The following is a 19,492-nucleotide window of genomic DNA, read 5'->3' as shown; positions in this document are numbered from 1 at the left end:
AAATTCTTTCCTGTTAGGGTGGTGAGGCACTGGAATGGGCTGCCCAGGGAGGTTGTGAATGCTCCATCCATTGCGGTGTTCAAGACCAGGCTGGACGAGGCTTTGGGTGATATGGTTTAGTGTGATGTGTCCCTGCCCATGGCAGAGGGGTTGGAACTGGATGATCTTAAGGTCCTTTCCAACCCTAACAATTCTATGATTCTGTGATTACTGGCACCAGTCTTTGTCCTTACTGGTGCTGCTTTCTGTGTCCCTCTAGATGAAACAGCAGACAGAAAAGTCCTTTTCTAGGGGACAAAGAGGAAGACAAAGGTACTGATCATCTCTTACAGCCCTACGGAGAATCTGATGTGTTTTCACATCTCTGTTTGCCAGCCTGGATAATAACATACTGGCTGAAGAGTCATAAGGCTCAGTTGATTAATATTCACAAATTGCTTTGAGATCTTCAGTGGCAGGTGCTATAAGAAAGCAGAGTGTGTTGAAACCCAGACATGAACATTAACCTTTTACCTACCTTTGGATGAATGGCACGGTAAGTGCCATAAAAATAGGCTACTTTTCCTGCCAAGTTCAAGGCAGCACAACTGAAAACACCTGATCAGAGAAGTGCAGGTAGTATTCACTGCAGAGCTGCTTTCATTCAGATGAATCATAGTTTTCAGTGAAAAAGTAAATTGAATGGCCTGGAGGTTCTACTCAGTAGTATTTCGATGTCCTGCAAGACAGGATGCCCTTTAGCTAGTCAATGTACTTCTGCCGAGAGGTTGCTGAAGCAGCAAAAGACTGGCTACAGAACATACATTTGAGGAAACACAAAGAACATCTTCACATGTTCTTAGACTAATTCAAAATCTGAATGTTTAAAATGTATTTTGCTGTAGCAGATGAATGATGCAGAAGGAGTCCTGTTGTCATGGCTCGGTTTTGTAAAGAGCTGTGTTCCTTGTATTCTGCTTTTACAAAGCGAAGTTCAAAATATGTACTAGCATTTTGATCTGATTTCAACAGAAACAGCAGAAGCACTTCCAGAGCACTTTTGCAACACTGGTGAATAACAATGCAGCCTGCTCCTCTTTGGGCAGGGGGTACTGGTAGAGAATTTAAATAAGCATATCTGCATATAGTTTTATGTAATTCCTCTTAATGCTTTGATTTAACTAGAAACCCTGATAACTCATGGAAATAAGTAAACAGATATAAGTGAAGAAAAAACAAGGCTATAATGCTTAGCTCGTTCACTCTGATCTGAACAGGGTTGTGAACATGCTATCATATTTGAGACAGGTCATACCAGCACAAACCAGAAAGCCTTCCTCTCATGAAAGAAATATGAAAAGCAAGAAGCAATGAGCAGGGCACTGGATGTAGCTGTAGAAATAACTCTGCCTCTGATACTAAAACATTCCCAGAAACTGGAGTGAGGAGGTGCAAGATTGCAAGTATTTGCAATTTTGAATCATTTTTTTCCTGCAGAGGTTCAGTGTTTGTCATTTTTATGGAAATAGAATTGTAGAGCATTTTCTAAGTAAAATGTTATCAATTAACTGAAATACTGTACTTTTTTTGTTTCTTAAATCCTCTTCCAGATTTGTGGACCCATTTCCCACACTAAACCATGCTTTTTTTTTTTCTCACAGTACTTTAGCATATCTGCTAGAGCAGAGTGTGCTGAAGACTCCCACAATTACCATCTGATAACTGATATAGGCACCGCCTCAGAAACAGACCTCATGAGGATGAAGTCAGTTCAGCCTATTTGGGCAGAGACTATGTATTTAGGTCTAGTAAAAAATCACTGTTTGGAAGTCTAGAAAAAGTATGTCTCTAACTTAAAAAGAGAGAAAATAACACAGCCTCTCTCTCCACAGCAGTGGCAGGAATGAGAGCATGTCTGTGTATATAGTTTTCAGCTAAAAAATGCTTGGGAAGCTGATGGACCCACTTAATGCTGTCAGTCTTGACAAAAATGTCGCCGAGCAACTGGATCAAAAAGAAAAGGCATGCCAATGTGGAATTCACAGCGCTGCAAATTACATCCTCCCTTAAGGCAAACATCAGCGTTACAGGTGTCAGTTTGGGGATGCTGCTTTTTTAACGCAAGCTGCCCTTTATCAGAAACTGTGGGGACAGTTTGGTGTACGTGTTGCCCTCAGGCTCACCTTAGCATCATCCCACAAATGCATTGGAGGGAGGAGATTAGGACAGACAGTTGAGTGTCTTCTGCTCTGAGACTTTTACCTGTCTTCCATGAAGGACACATTTTGCAGCTGCGCGCTGTGCTAAACAGACCCACAGAGAGCAAAGCCTGGGGAGGACCTGCTAATGTCAGCAGACTCCAGGATCTTTTTCTTTCTGTGTGTATCACCGTAGCATCCAGGAAGTACAGATGACTGAAAGCAGTTTCATCCTCCTCAAAACAAGAGGAAAACACGAGTAACAAGGTGCTGCATCAAAGCCTCTCTGCCTTTTCTCCATGCTTTATTTAAACTATGCATTTTACCATTTATCACTTCCATTGTTGATCACAAGGTCCATGACCACCATTTGCTCTCTTTTGCCACCTGCCCTATGCTCCCTGGAGCTGGGGAGAGAGGGCAGAGTGCTGCTACTCAGAAGACAGTATCTTATCATCTCCCTGAAGTTCCAGTAGCAGCTCTAGCCTGCACACTCTCCTGCTACAAAAGCAAAGCAGCACATAGCCAGTAGCACTAGTGGACAGCTAGTAACAAGCTCCTTCAGGCAGCTTGAACTAGGTCATTAGGTTGATGAGCTTAAGAAAGACACTTCTCCCTGCTCTAAGGTAATGTTATTGGCATCTTCCCAGGAGAGGACTAAAACTGCTGAAGGAACTATCACAGAGTTAGATAAATATCCGACAAATGTCACCAAACGATAAGGAAAAAAGTGAGAACCTGTGAAGTTCTGAATTTCTTTGCTGTCTGCTGGCAGGCTGGTGTACAGGATATAATTTTCTTATTATTTATGACCCTCTTATCAGTTCATACAGAAAACTTATTTTCTTCTTGTGGCTGCACTGGGACTGTCCGTGAAAGAAAACACATGGTTGTCTCCTGTAACAGCCCCTGTTGCCAAAAGAGCCCAACCAACCCAGAATGCTTCTACACTCATGTGATTCTCTTATAAATTTTAGGTCTCTTAAGTGTTTCCACCTACTGGCATTGAATGAACAGTAGCACATTTCTGGGAGCATAAAAAGAAAATCCCATGTGGAAGAAAACTTCATTTAATTGAGTCTCTTCTGGCTTTTTCCAGGCAGTCACACTTTACTGGAATTGTTCTGCAAGGCTCTGAGCACCACCACCTCTCAGTAAGTCCTACTGGTGAGCAGGAGGGCTTGTAGGATGCTGGCCCTGGCTTCCTAAGTAAAGTAGTTGAATTGGGGTGGTGAGGCAAAAGGGGATACCAGGCTCTCCTGAAAGTATCCTTACTTTTCCTATGCATTTAATATGTCATAACTTGACTCTTTTAGAATAGAATTACAATGGAATGAACCTAATGTTTTAATCTCCATATTATAGTCAGCTCTAGATCATAAAACCTAACATTAATACACATTGCAGTCTTTTTTAAAGACGGCACATGTCTGGATATTTTATTTACATTAAACAGACCAGCCTTCATTTAAAATACTTCAGGTGACATTAAAAGGACAGTAATTAAAGGTTGAAATAAGAAAAACATTTTAAACACAGCACATAACTCATGTTACTCACTGTCATAAAATAACATTGGGCCAAGAGCTGTGCAAGCTTGGAAGGAGATGAGACATTTCTGTGGCTAACGAAACAACTGCTGATGAATGAGCTAAGATGGCTGCGGTGTTATAAATCTCTACGCCTTAAGCAATAAACTGGAAGGTAAATTCAGTCTGGATAGTACCTTCCTCATGCTGGCACATTATGTCATAAGTAATTAGTCTCATTTCTGTGCTTGCTTCTGAGCCATTTCTTCATTCGAATCATCAGGTGCTGAGCTGGCAGTAATATATTTAAGAGAACAGAAATGTGGCTGGGAAAGAGATTTTCCAAAGATACCCAGGCTGGCTCAGTGCTGTAGTTGCGCTGGGTGGGAATTGTGCTCTCTTGGTATTTTTGACCTTTACCTTTAAACACCAGAATACCTTAGAAATATACTGGCTCTTAGAAACTTCTGAAAACTTCCTTACTGCTCTGTGCACAAGAGCCAGGATTACTCCTGGGCCTGATGACACTCCGTCCTTGGACTTTAAATATGCAGATGGTTTGTCCTGCCTCTACTGGGTCATAGCAATTTGGGTTCTGAAGTAGCAGGGCATTTGAAACCTAAACTTGAATTTTACAGGTTGGGATACTTCTGTGAAGGACCAGTATTTCCTCTTTAAAAAAATAACAAACTTATTTTACCTCTCTCTCCATTTTATTAAGTTCTGATCATGGTACGCACATTACTTCATTATATCTTTATGACATTCTGAATTTGCCATTGTAGCATAAATATTGTGTTTGCCAGTAAGTGGATGAGGACTCACTGCTGATAAACACTGGATTTCATCTTGAGGGGGTGATATACCAACCCATTCTGATACTTTGCCTTGATGAAAATGCTTGGGAGAGTCAGTGACTGAGTTTTATGTGTGCAATAATACAGGCTTTAAAACACAGACCCTAGATCTTCAGTTAAAGAAATCGATGTCAATTTATTAACTAATTTGATCTGTTCCTGTTCATAAATCAGAACTCCAGGATATCTGTATTGGAATAAAGCCGGTTTTTTTATTTTTGAAGGATTTTGTGCTTCTAGTTTTGTTAAAATACGGGTCTCTGAGAAAAGGAAGCAAGTCTGGGCTTCTGTCTTACTGATTCCCTGCTTCAGCTAAAAATCCTGGAGGAGCTGGAAACTTGTATTTCTTGTCTATATCTCAATAATTCTCCAGTCTTTCCTTTGCTGAACTCATTGAAGTAAAAATGATGATTTAACATTCACCAAAGAAGCTTCCTGTCCATTTCCAATCCTTCTCCAAGCAATTCTGTTTTTAGAGATGAGTGTAAGAGGAGAAATGAATTAATTTTACAGTATTACACAGTGCATCAAAACAGTGGAGCACTCAGTAGCAAGAACACATCCTTACTGTGGAACTCTGGGAACTTCAAAGGAAAGAATTAGAGTTTGGCCTGTATTTTTGTTGAAAAGAACACTGAATTTGAATTGACGATAAATATTCATGAATCTGCTGCTTTCCCCATATTTTGTTCTTGTGAGAAGCCATAAAACCCTATAACCACTATTTCTCCAGAGAAAAATTAGGAGGAAGGAAACATCAGTTTCTTGTTTTTTTCATGTCAAGATTGGGAATAATTGTACCTACTATTAAAGCAACTGGGAAAGGCCTAATTTTATTGAATTCTAACTAAGTGTGCATTAGATGTAAAAGTGAACCACATTGTGTATTGTCTAATTGTTAATGGTAGTGTAAGAGGACAATGAGAACAGTTTTACTTTGTAGAACTGAAATAATCTCTGCTGCTTTCATATTCCTGTGGTTTAACAGGGAAGTCTGGCTGCTGCTTATCCACATATTTCCCATGGCAGTGCAAATCAGGGGAGTTCAGATGGTTTTAGAATCGTTGCATAAAAGGGTTCAAGACGGGGAAATCACTTGATCCCTTCATATTGCAAAGGAGAGAAATAAGAAAATCCACAAACTGCCTTTGCAGGTCTCACTTTGATTATTTGACTACTTTAACAGGTGCCCAAGCAGTCTAAATGTTTATTATGAATTGCACAGGTATGTTGTGCCTGCCAGTGCATTGCCCAGATTTGCAATACGTAATTTGGAGTTAGAAGCATTCACCATTACACAGAGTAATAATGCTCTACAATCCTTTTTAGCACCAGCAACTAAAACAAGGCAGCAACAAGAAATACTCTCCAATAGCAGAAAAATCTGCTCACTATGAATAAGGATGAACAATGCTCCAGTTGCAAGCTCTTTGCAAGCTCTGGCTAATGCCATCAGGCAGGAGGGCTGGCAACCTGACCCTGTGGTGCAGACTCGGTAATGTCTCACACCGGGACAGTTGCCTGAAGCATTCTAGTGCCAAATGCAGATTGTACAGCAGGACAGGGAAGGAAAGCTGATGGAATTCAAGCTATCAGGAACTTTATAGTCTGTAACCAGTCCCTTGACTATAACCTGGAGGTTTACTGGCAGCATAAAGCTCAGTGTAAAGGAGATTGCATACTTCAGTAGCACTCTACTTTAGGTTCCTCACTGAGCTAGCAGTAGTTTATTAAACACAGCTATCAAATTGTCATTTTCTTACATAAACAATCTAGCTGCAACACCAGGCAACAAGATAAAGGCCTTTTCCTGATAAGGCCTATAACTGCACAAATATCTGCTCTTGGATTCGTTTACCAAAACCAAAGCACTGTGGTGCTATAGAATGCAGCTGCTTCAAGCTATTTCTTAATTGAGATAACAAGTAGGATTTTGATGGAATTCACAATTTTTTATATACTCATTGCAAGAGCTATTCTTGAAAGTGTCAGGAGTCACTGTGAGTCAGAAATAAAAGTGAGCTAAAGGCAGCAGTTTTGACCCATCAGGTCAAAACTTATAGTTTCAGACAGTTTTTGCAAGATCATTGTACAAGCTGTCCCTCACCAGCATCAGGCAATGCAAGATCCACATCCAGTTATAAATATCTGTCCTGAAGAACATCTCATTGTCTTGCTAGTGTTTGGTGTAAAGAACTAAGCGACGAAGGAGATCTATGAGTAACTGTGTCCAGGGAAAGATCAGAGAAATACATGAGAGCTCTCAGTAACTGTCTGCATAAATCTGTCAGAAGAATGTGGAGGGACATATCATGGGAGTATTCTGGAAAAGCTGAATGCACTAATGGGTATAGTACATTGCAGTATATGAAAAGCACTTGGCACTTGATAACATCCTCAGAAATTTGTGTTTTGTGATATTGCCAATGATTTCTTGTCCCTGGGTTTTTTAATGATACAAAATACGTTTCAAACAAATAGAAAATGATACTTCAGAAATAATCTGTTGATGAGCTGATATATGGGTGCTGTTTGGATAATTTGTGTCCCCACCAGGGAGTGCCTCAGCAGACTTTGTGCATTCCAAGTCTATTACTCAGGTTAATATTTGTTGTAATTAAGAATGACATTCTTGACTCCAGCACCATCCATATCCATTAGAAAAAACAATTCAATAAGGCGTCGACTAGCTTACAAGTTAGTGATGCCAAATGAAGTCATTAGACTTGTCAGTCAGTCTGGCACCACTCTTCTGATTAGCAACTTTCCTTTTTTAGGTAGGAATCACCCAACATCTCTGTGGCTTAAGGAGATATAGTTGTATCCAGAAACTGCTCCAACAGTAGTTGATCAAAAAATAACTCACCTTTAAGGACAACTAAGGATCGAGTGTTCTGATCTACTGACAGGAGACTTGTCACAGGTCCTTTCCTTCTGACCTTTGGGAATGAAAATGAACATTTGCCCGTGATGAAGATAATGGAAGAAAATGTGTATGAAAATGAGTCACTGAAATTTTTGTTCAGAAGGCAAGATCCAGGATCCCAAGAGGTCTTTATTTATAGCTTAAGCAAACTCAATGAAGAGTTGCAGGGGAACAAATGAAACTCTAGAAGAGGCTTAAAGTGTTGTATAATGAGAACTCGAATATGCAATTTCCATCACAAATTAAATGAGTACGTTATGGTAGTAAAACTGCAAAAGAGCTGAGAGAGTTTTAATTCTGTGCTGCCCTGCAAGACTTTTTGGAATTTGCATTGGAGGAAAGGTTTCATTTCACTTATTGCCTTTATCTCCATCTGAGCACTGCAGTAGATATCTAGAGTAGAAACAGCTGCTAATTTGGAGGATCTTCAGAATAATACCATGTCTGCATCCCATCATTATGTCTGTTTGTCTTCAGTCCTGCCACCTGAGTGTGTGATGTTACCATAAATGTATTAAAATATATTCAGGGACAAAAAGTATTTACAATTGCAAGGATAAAATTAGACTGCCTCAACGCAACATGTATGTCACTTTCATCTTTACTATGATCTTAAAGTAACTACAGCCTGAAATAGATGCTGGACTTCTCTAGAGCTGGTGGAGGAGAAAAAAGTTCTTGTCATGCGTGTTTTTTGATGAAAACACTCACATGATTTTGTGTGTATGATTTGCCTGTGTATATATGTAATGGAAAGGCACTATCAAGTTAGTAGCAGGAAGACATACATGAAGAATATCACAAATGTCACAACACCTTTTCTCAGCCTTTTGGCTACTATCTCTTCTGCTCAGGCTAGTTCTCTGGTTACAGCCTTCCTCTGGGGTCTGGTGTGGGGAAGAAGTGTTGCTACTAGGTAGGGCACTGGCCTGAGCATGAGGAGATAGTAATTGTGGTCTGAGCTGTTCTAATGGGTTACTGAAAGAATTTAGACAAGTGATACGCTCTCCCGGTGCCTGAGTTTCTCTACCTTTCACAAGGAAATGACAATGCCTGTCTTTCAAGTCAAATACCTTCTGACATTTAGCTGAAGATTGATATATAAGAAAGGTACTATTACCATCTGAGAGGAAAATACAATTTTGTAAACAGCCAAGCTTTCCCCCTTCCCACATGCAGATATATATACCGATATTCAGACCCTCTTTAGTACAGTGTGATTTTCTTCTGTTTATACTTACAATCGTGATTCCTGTGTCTCTGCTTCTGCTAGAGTGAATTTTTCACAGAGCCTCTGTAGCCTTTTACGCATACTAACAGGGTGAGTGCCTGTTAGTCTGTTGTGTGACTCTGAGTCTATTACAGAGAGAAATAACATCAATGTTTAAAAATAAATGAACGACTGAGAACTTTAGTGATGTACCTGTCTCTGTGATGTCCTTCAGTCTTGGGAAAATGGAGCGGTTGGAGATACAACCTGGGTCTTTTTGGTGGTGTCCGGATCGGCTGCAGTGCGTACTCTTGTTGGCTGTGGCAGGAGTATTTTTGGAATGGTTAAAGGGGTGATTCTCTTGCCTTGCTTTGCACGTCACTGTGATCTCAGTGCTGCTGACTATATGATGCGTCGCGAACGGCAAGTCTCGCTTGCAGCAGCTGCATGATGAATGTAAACTGCTACTAGAAGAAATGAAGGTAACTCCCAAGTAGGGGATAACAGCTATTTTTTTCTCATCATTTACTGCTGGATCGCACCAGGAAAGGCTTGAATGTGTCTGAAACATAAACTGTGTTCTGGTAAGCAAGCATTTTAGAGATGTTGATCAGAACTTTCCAGTGAAACAGATTTTAATCACAAATTGTTTTAAATTCTGTTTAATCCAAACTTTCCATAGGAACATGGAGATTTTGCTAAGCTTTCACCTACTGTTATGTGGCAGGGTGGAAGTTCTGATCAGTATCAGAGAGATAAAGGCCGATAGTGAGATAGTTCCATGACAAAGTTATTCATCTGAATTATGCATAAGCCAGCATTCAAGTTCCTCTTCTATGTGTCTCAAAGTGGGGTATCTAACTGCTCACCATATGTCTCTCATACTTCACGTCCTTTCCATAGTTGTCAAAGAGATTTTCCTTGCATCAGTTTTCTCCTTTTTGCCAGCCCGTTCCAGGCTGGCCGTGTTCTTTGAATGATTTCAGCTGAGTACTTGCCTAGCAGATACACTCTCTAGCATGCTTGCAGAAGGAGTAGATAAATGTTGGAGCAGGAAGTAGATAAGGGGTAGTTCAGCATTTAGTTGTACCTGGAGCAGGGTGAAAACTGGTCTTTTTTTTCCTTTTTGACTGAAGAAGTCATAAAGCTGAGTTAATAGCTAGATGTCCCCAGGAATATGGGAAGGTGTGTACTGGAAGGGTATTGTTGACTTCCAGAGATGTTGGAGGCTGCTGCTCCATGGTCATGGCAAGGACTGGAGTGGTGATCACTGCTGGTACACAGATAGGTTTGCCATAAGGTTACCAGGATTGTCTTCATGTGTCTGCTGTATTTTGAAAAGGAGCTACTGCCTACAAGTGAGATAAAAGTCATGGGTTATGGAGGGCAGTGAGGGGAAGCAACAGGAAGGGGGGGACTGTAATGGGTGAAGCCTATGTGGAGGAAAGCTTAGAAACTCCCACCAGGAATAGTGTTTGACAGTAATCTCATCCCTCTGGTGGGAAACTTCAGATGGACAGCTAATGTGTTTTGCTGTTGCTGACAGTCTACCAACTGCGCTTCTAATATGTGCAGCGTGATCTTCCATCATCCATTAAATGACAGCCAAGACACTATTCCTTCAGTAGCAAGAGAAGCCCCAGAGGAAGCAACTGTGACCATGTGTTCAGCAAATTAAGAGCAGCAGGGTATTTGTCTAAAATGTTCCTTATTGTAAAGGGGGAAGTAGAAAGCAAAACCACTGTATAATTCACAGATCCATATCTGAACTTGCATTAAAAACCAATAACATGAAAGATCATTGAATACTATATAATGAACCTGAGTGATTTGGAGATTTTTGATAAGTAATAAGGAACTTCATTAATTTTGCATGACTTAAGGCATACTCTAGTTTTCTGAAGCTTTGCATCTCTGAAGTTCTTATTTGCCATTATTAGATGAGTCTGAAAGTGATTTGCTAATATTGAGAATACATTAAGGAAACATACATCCTCAATAAATATCTTTGAGAGTGGGGCTTTTATTCACACAATTAAAAAAAAAAGCAAAATTAAACATATTCTGAATACATAAGACTGCATTAAGAGTGCATCCTGAGGTTACTATAGCTTTAGTAAGGAATTAATGTGCAGGGCTACAGCCAGGAACAGAGGCTCACGGGTCAGCACTATGGACTTATTTTGATTTGCTTGTTATTTATTCTATTCAGGTGAAATTAAAACTAACAATACTTTGGTAAAATTCTCTTCAGAACTGGACTAATTTAACTGCTGAGTGCTGGAGTTCTCAGCCTAGTTACAATTCACTGCTCTTCCCTGTTTGGGCAGTGAGTGAAAGTTCAGCTGGAAGGCTGCAGCTGTTTGCTTAGCCGCTATCCATGTTGATGTGGAGATCCAGAGCTGTGTCTGTGATGATTCAGAGCAGTCTGACCCAAAATGATCTTCTGGAAATGACAAGATGTGGCTTCAGTCCCTGGTATCCTCACAAATAGCAGTACAGTTCCATAGTGTTAATTTTGCTTTGAGATGTAGAGTTGTAGTTAGAGAATTAATGCCAGAGCCTGTGCATTCTGTAATCTTGGCATTATGGACACTCATTATAAAATACATTCTTTGTCTTTCTTAGAACTTTTTGATCTGCATCAAGTTTTCCAGGTAAAACGTTGGCCCTGTAAGTAAATGGAAACTTTATGGAATTAATGCTTTAATTTATTGAACAAAAAGAACTAAAGGGGTCAGAAATAAAATGTTTCACTGCAGAACTTTTTTGACCAGCTATTTCATTTTTGCCATGATACTGACATTACACTCATTTCAGGCTTTTTTTCCTTTTATATATAGCCACACTTCTCATAAATCAGACTCAAGCTGCATTTCAAAAGACAAAAAGCTTTTTACACATCTTTGATCTTTTGTATTTTAGCTGAAAACACTTGCATAGGAAAATGGATCTTATTAGTGTACTTGCACATCTTAGAAAGAAAATAGTCTTCCATAATAAATGGATTTTGCCTATTTATTAAAAATAATGGGTTTAGTCTTGTATTATATGAAATTAGCTAGTTGAACACACTATCATCAACTAAATAATTTGCCTGCATTTGTTACTCTTCTACTTATAAATGTTATCTCTCCATACCCTAAAAATACTTTAGTGTAACTGTTACATGTAAAATACATTTTTAGGAGAAAGTTGTGATTGTTACTCGTAAACTGTTTTTATTGTAGCTTTATCTAGAAGAAACAAGTTTAGTTAGTAGAATGAGGGTAAGCCTCACAAAATTAATAATCGTAAATGAGAGTCTTTTAACAAGTGGTAGTAAATAATAAAGCTATTTTCTTATGGCTATCATTCATGTCATACTGGAGTCTGCGTTCTCTCTTTATTCTTTATTGCCACCTATGTGAGTGCAGCTGGCTCACTGCAACAGTGTTTATTGAATACAACAGGCACAGGTCCTACCAATCAGATCTTTAAAAAACCTGTATTAGACAAATTCAAGAACATGATGGTATAATTTTCATTATATGCAAACCTTGCATTCCAACTAAAGTCACCTTTTCTACAGCTTCCTAACGAGGAAGCATCCTTAATCAGAGGATGATTTTGGAACCTGGGTTGTTCATATCTTTGTGCTCATCAATGAGCAGATGCAGTGTTTTATTTGTGTATGATGACTTCAGTATCGGTTCTACATACTGCATGGATAGGTTACAAGGAAATGGGATTACTCCATGTAAAAGTACATAAAATACTAAGTGTAAAGAATTGCAAGCAACACTCAGATGAAACATTATACTACACCGTATGTATGGTAGCTTCTCTGTATCTCAAAATGGTTTCAGTTTAATAGCACAGTGCAACATTTAATGAATACTGAAAATCTATTCCCTATCCTGGCACTCCATTCCATCATCCCTACTAACTTTTTGTTGCTGAATTTATCCTTTAATCCTCTAACAGATATACATACATATTTTCTGTCTCCTAGACTTGGATGAACATATGCAAAGCATTATTAATGTCCTTTGATAAGGAGCAATGTTAGCATTTCATGTCATAATATTTATTTTTCTTGAGCATTATGCCAGCTGTCCCATGTTTTATGGATGTTTAGGCATGCCGTTGACCTACTTGGTGTGACAGAAACAGAAATTATATTAGACTGGGTATCATCTCCAAAATGGTCTTCTTCATTTGTATTCATCTAAAGAATATGATGCAGACTGCTTTTTGCTTGTTTTGTTTATGAGCCATCCCACATTGCAGAGGGTTTTGCTAAGCATGCTACTTGAATCTAGCTGCAGATTTCAACTGATTGACCCACAGAGCTGCTGAAAAAGGCCAACCAAAAAATGAGAAGTATTTTCTAGAGCTTTGCCAATGCTTCTGGGAGAGATGCCCTGCAAAGGCATCTGGATTTCTGATTCCCAGGCTTGTGAGATGTAAATGTAGCACTTATGATGCAGAACATCCGAATGGAGAAGAGCTTGGAATCTGCATAGGTCAGTACCTTGAAGGACATAGTCTTCTGAAAATGTCATCTGTGTCTCATCCTGAGTAGTACCCATTCCCATGACCTGCCTCTGTATGTCTAGGCCAGACCAGCATGTGCCAAACTCCGCAGTTACTAAGGAAAAAAATATGAGCCCTGGGCGCCTCACTGTGAGTCTGTGAGCACATTGATGACGTGGCAGCCAGCAAAATCAGATGCACTTTGAATGAAATCATCAAAGGCACTCAACATAACCTAGAACTGGGAGCGCTAGGAGTGCTTGTATTGGAGTATGGAGTCATGAGGCCATGACAGCTTTCTGAGCTCATGTGTGAAGGTTGGCAGCCACTGGAGTTAATTAAGAACTGATGCCAGAAAGAAATCCAACAGTGTCATTTCAAACCTCTCTTCTTGTAACTTATAAACTCTCTTGCTTCCTCTTTTATTTAATGAAATTAGTTCAAGTTTATTATCCCCTTGAGGTTGAACTTCTCCAGACATTGTTTTATTGGTGTTTTACTCATTCTGTGCTGTAATGACTACTCTTTTCTTTCTATTACTTCAGTCAAGTCATGGCTACATCAGGCTGGTTTAACACAGCAGTGATTTACGTTAGATGAGGAGGCTGCTGGTGCAACTCACAGCTTGAGCACTGCTGTTTCTACAGACTTGTGATTCATCATTCTCCTTCACTTTTTATTTAGACATTTATGGATTGAATAATGAACATGATGGGTTTTTACTTAGATGAGTTTTCAACAGAGATATGGCAGATGCTTTTGCAGAGGTGTGGATGTTCTGGGTTATATCTAATAGCAATTTAATGAACATTTTATTAAAATAAACTTATTTAATGTTTTGTGGTTGCATGGAGCATTAACTCCCTGCAAATATGTGGTCAGGATAGCTTAAAGTTCATTGCAGATTTCCTCCTTCTAGAATAGGATCTTATTTCTCAGCACCATGATAAAAGGCCAGAAGGATACAAATGCAGTTAAATATTTGTTCTACAAGTGAGAATATAATGCACAATTTTAGCCAGTTGTGAGGAATAACGTTTGGTATTTACTGTTGATCAGTTAAAAATGATAAATGAAATTTCAGCACACTGCAATCTTGTGCTGATGCCAAGACAGTATTTGGGAAAAGTGAAAATTATTCCAAGATTTTGGGTCTTTCAGAAAATAACAGAAGTAAGAGTCAGTGCTGCAGGCAGATGGTCTATTGGTGATGCAGGGCTGCATTTTTCTCTCTGTGTACAGAGGTGCCTGGGTTATACTCAGCCTCTGTCCAGTGTCTGAGCTGGATTGGGTCTCCCAAAGCAGCTGACCCAAGTGACAGCTACACTGCTGGCTGCCCTTCCTCTTGAGGACTTTCCAGGGCAAGCTGGCAAAGAGGCCACAGGAAAGAGTAACCCATGGAAACTCCTTTGGTGCCCTACAAGTTTTTCAGTGCTGTCTTCTTTCTGAGGGCCCAAGGTGCTGTCCCTAGCACATAACTGCATCTATATGTGTCAGCAGAGTGGATTACACAGTTGCATGTATCCATGTGCATTCCCAGGTACCTGCAGGGTTGGCTGGGTGACCAATCCTTGCTCTACAGTTATTCACCAGTGCATGCATCTCAGCATCTGACAGTCTTGATTATAGAAGTATTCTTGCAAACTGACTTATTTTTAAAAGGCTTTCTTATATCTCCATTGTTTGCGATGAAGCTTAGCATTCAGCAGGGTGGAAAGCCCTTTCATCCTTTTGCCTTCTAGGCAGTTGTGGTTTGGCTGTGTTACTAACCAACAAAACCCCATGAATTCCCTTATCTCAACATATCCAAGACAATATTGGCAGGCTGATGACTACAAACACTAAAACTAGACACAGGCTTAGGCCAGGTCCCCCTCCCCTGAGGTCAGCAACAGTACAAGTTGCTCTGAGGGGTATAAGGACAGAAAAGTCCCAGACCTGATTTAGATAATCTTACCATATATTCCCAGCCTCCCACTTTTGCTCTTTGGCTCACCAGTTGAACTAGGGGTTCCTAAGAAGGGTGAGGTGGGATGAATTTTCTCTTTAATGGATGTGTATCACATGCGCAGTCCCAGCAGTCATAGCAGGAGTTATGACTATCATAATTGTGTGAGAGCAATTGCATTTACTTATAGTGTATACCTTTGTCTCCTTCAAGTTTCAAAATGAATGAACAAAGAGAAAAAGTTAGCTCCAGCCTCAATACACATAGCATTTCTAACCCTTAGGAGTTTGGCTTTGTAGTTTTCAATCTTCAAAATGAGCAGCCAATGTCTGTAAACAGAGCATAACAAAAATAGGAAATGAGAAAGCAATAGTAAATGTTGGAAGGAAAAGCAGAGATTTAGAAAACCACAAACCTTCCCAACTCACACCACAGAGCAGGGATTAGGAAAGGTTTTCCTCAAATTCACTTCACCTGAGGAGCCAATTAATAGTCTGGCACCTGAGGTGGTGTTAGCTGTTGTCAGACTGAATTTGGGGTTGGATGGATGTGCTTTCTCATGGGGAAAGGTAAGTCTTGTTTGCCTCTGATATTCTGATTGGAGAGTGCATATGCAAAGTGTTTTATACATTACAAATATAGGTCTTGCATCCTTTATGTAGGGGCTGTTTCCAGAAAGACTCTTCCCTAGGATAAACTGGTGCTGGAGATGATGATTAGGGGTTACTGTAACGCTTACTGCAGGTAGCAGAGAGCACCAGCTTTGGTGCGCCTGTGTCAGTGCGGACAGGACAGGTTTGCTGTAAGTAGCTTGCTAGCTTTTTTTCATCCATCAAGGAATGTGTTTTCAGAGTTATCAAGGAATGCAATCAATTGTATATATCTTTCATTACTAATCTATTACTACTCTGTTAGACTCTTCTGTGTAGTGTCTGCCTTTCCTCTATGTGTTCACTGTGAGTCTCAAAAACTATGCTGAGACATGACAAAATCCTTGGTACCAGTGTTGCCTAAGATTTTAAAAGAAATCTAAGTGGAAGAAAGTAAGATACCTAACTCTGTTCCTGTTTGTGGCTAAGTTACTGGGTGTTTCCTCTTTATCCAGGAGAGCTGTCTGCCCTCAGGCTGGCTTGATTTGAATGAATTAAATCCTTAGAGAGTAAAATACTATAAAAATTCTGTACAAAAAGGGGGAGGCTATGTGGGAGAAAGGATACAACTAGAGGTGGATTAATAGTAAAAGTAAATAGCTCCAGGCAACACATGTCAGTCGTCTCCTTTGGGATTTGTTCAACCCTTGTTAAATAGGAAGAGAAGCTGGCTTTTGCCTGTAAACCCACAGATATCTCATGACCTTTGTGGGAGTTCATTGACTAAATGCTATTTCTTGGACCTAGTGGCATCAAGGGACCTACAGAAGCTTTGTTGATGATGTGTTTCTATGGACTGCTGGTTCCAAACCTTCACCTCTTAGCAGGGAGAGGGCTCACTGCTTACCATAGGGAGCATAATTTCAATTTACTTTTCTTGTCATTGTGCTTTTAACAGAGCTGAATGGGAAAATCATCTGTTAGCTTGATAAAACAATCAGATGCATGCAAATGTCACCAGGAGAGAAACTTCAGCTTTATCACATACAAAGTGTATTGTGTCTAACATACGCCAAAGAATAAAATGCCTGCTTTTAAAACTTTGCTGTATTTGAAACACTTCTGGTCATTACAAGGATATAGTGACTAATCTTAGTCTTTTCTTTACCCAAACTCAAATAAGATATCAGAGGGTTAGCTGCCAGAAGTCATTCTGGGAATGTAAGGGAGTCACCTGGACAGTTAAAAGCTTTTATAAAGCATCCCTTAAAGCATCACAACTAGGTGTGTCCCTACTACTACATCTGCTGCTACAGTTAGCCTAAGGCACAAGTTTCTGTTTGTTCTTTCAACAGCTCGAAACAGCCACAGTGCTTTTGCTTTGTTTTAGTGATCAGTGCAGACTTGTGCTGGAGCATGTCTCTGAAGTGAGGTACAGTCATTGAAATGGTTTCAACTTGCGTCTGTGGAAATATATTTATTTTTGTATCCCTTGACCTGTGGGAAAATATTATTTTGAATATCAGGATGAGGTCATGAGACTGGATGGGGGACAGCACCACAGAAAGAATCAGTTTGGTTTTCAACCTAATCAGGATACATTATTCAGTATTCTGAGACAAATAGATGGTGACTGTGTTAGCTTTTCTAAAGAAGTTACTATAGAAATACAAAACCTAGTGGAAAAGATTTATTGGCAAAACACCACATGGATGTTTTTTTGCTTTTGTCTTCATAGACACAAATTAATCTCTTCCAAAGACTGAAATAGTTAAAGCCAATAGGAACAATATAAGCTAATACCTCAAAACATGAGTTTATTATGACATACTACTAGCAAAACTGCTTTTTTTTAGGTCATTGTTACATCAGCTTTAGGGTCCTTAGTCTATGGTGAGAGCATATTATCACTCGGACATATCTTGTTTCAAGCAAAAATGCTTCTAAGCTACTGAGTTTCACTGAAGATCTTTTCCATAAACTAATTGAATTACACATAATTTTTTGAAAGGAAAGAATATAAGGTACACATCTAATAGAAACGCTCTTCTCCCAGGAGAGAAAGAATCTTACCAAAATGTTTTCACTAGCATTAGAAATCGTTTGGCTCCTGGAGCTAAGCTCTTTTCAATATCAACTATAGGAAATCCATCTTCAACAGTGATGAAACAGTTTTCCATAATAGTTTAGCATTAAGGATAGCGCTGTCATCTGTTACTGAAACTATTAAACGTGTTACTGACTTCACAGCAAAACCAATGGAATTGCAACATACGTCAGTCTCAATAAAAGCTTTTCTGAAGTCTGCTGTGTGCATTTAGCTGTCAAAAAACTCAGATGCTCTTCACAACTTAACATTTAGCAAAGAGTACGTACGAAGTGCTCTGAATCCAGTTTTAGTAAGGGAATATGAGATCAATCTATCTTTCTTCCAAAACAGTGAGGTGCCACCTGAGCTTCCAAAGGACTTGGGTTAGCTTCCAGAAACCAAGAAAACTTCTCGTCGTGTTTTGATCTTTGAGCTGATACTCCAGGGGAAGGTAACCAACTACCTATTGTGCTTAAATGCCTTTTCATTGGCTGTAGGAGTGGTTATTTCAGAGAGGGGACATACTTTCAGATGTGTAATTTCAGGCTGATTTGCTGGTGAAGAACAGTAAATATGGGTATGTAATCTGAGGAAGTATAGTGGTTTGACTTAGCTTCTATACATACACTTCACTCTTCTCAGAGGTTCAGATTAGAGCACTGAGTTTTCTGGTACCTAGGGTGAACTTGTAAGGTGAGAAAACTTACAAGGATGTGCATTCTATTTCATATATACTTCCACTGAGCAGATTCAGTTTGAAAAAGCAATTGTTTGCTGGAAAAACACTGGGGAGAGCAAACGATGCCTGACATGGAGGAGAACATCAGCGATCTACCTCGGTGGAATGAGGTTATTTGCTAAGAGCCAGTAAACGTTAGTTGCTTTTTCAGCAAAGCAGAGAAATCTAGCTCTAGTTGCTCTCACACCTGAGAGCTGCTCTTGGATTTCCTCCCATCAGAACTGCCTCCCTTCCCTCCCTTTAGCATGGGAAGGCTCCCGGTCCTCTGCTGCAGCCTAAGCCTTTGTGTGCTGAAAGAAAATATGTTTACTGAGCCAGAGGGAGAAAGAGAGCCTGTTTCTGGGGATGTTTACTGGGGAAGAGAAAGCAGATCTTTACCGCAGTAAATCTGACAAGGTGAAGATAAGGAGAAGTATTGGTCGTTACCACTTCCATTTGAAAAAAGGAGTAGTTCACAAATTGCTTTGCTTGCTGCATCAACTCTGCCACCGAGCTGTTAATTCTGCAGCCAGTGATAAGACCATGATGATTTACCAGGCCTATTAATGCAGTGGCGTCTCTTGTAAAGGAAAAACTTGACCAATATGCATTTCATAGAAAATACAGCAGGATCTTAGAAAAACTTTGCTGGGTAAAGAATTTTATTCACATATTTTTATTAAGGCAAAAAAATCCTGCCATAAAAATTAGCTTAAATTTTGGATAACTATAAGGAAAGAAATGTTACCAGCATTCACTTTTCTGGAGGAGCCATCCATATTGTTTAGTTGCAGAGCAGTTTTACATTCCAGCAACTGGTATTTAATTACTACTCTTTTTCTAATTCATTTTAATAACTTTAATTATAATTTCCTTCAATGGTCAGTGCTTTAGACACTTCATATAATTATAAGGAGTTGCTATATGATT

Source organism: Pezoporus wallicus, unplaced genomic scaffold, assembly GCF_028554395.1.
Source record: "Pezoporus wallicus isolate ANWC-B61680 ecotype Strahan unplaced genomic scaffold, APGP_CSIRO_Pwel_v1 contig_4309, whole genome shotgun sequence".
NCBI classification, from domain to species: Eukaryota; Metazoa; Chordata; class Aves; order Psittaciformes; family Psittacidae; genus Pezoporus; species Pezoporus wallicus.
Note: the sequence above shows the minus strand (reverse complement) of the source record.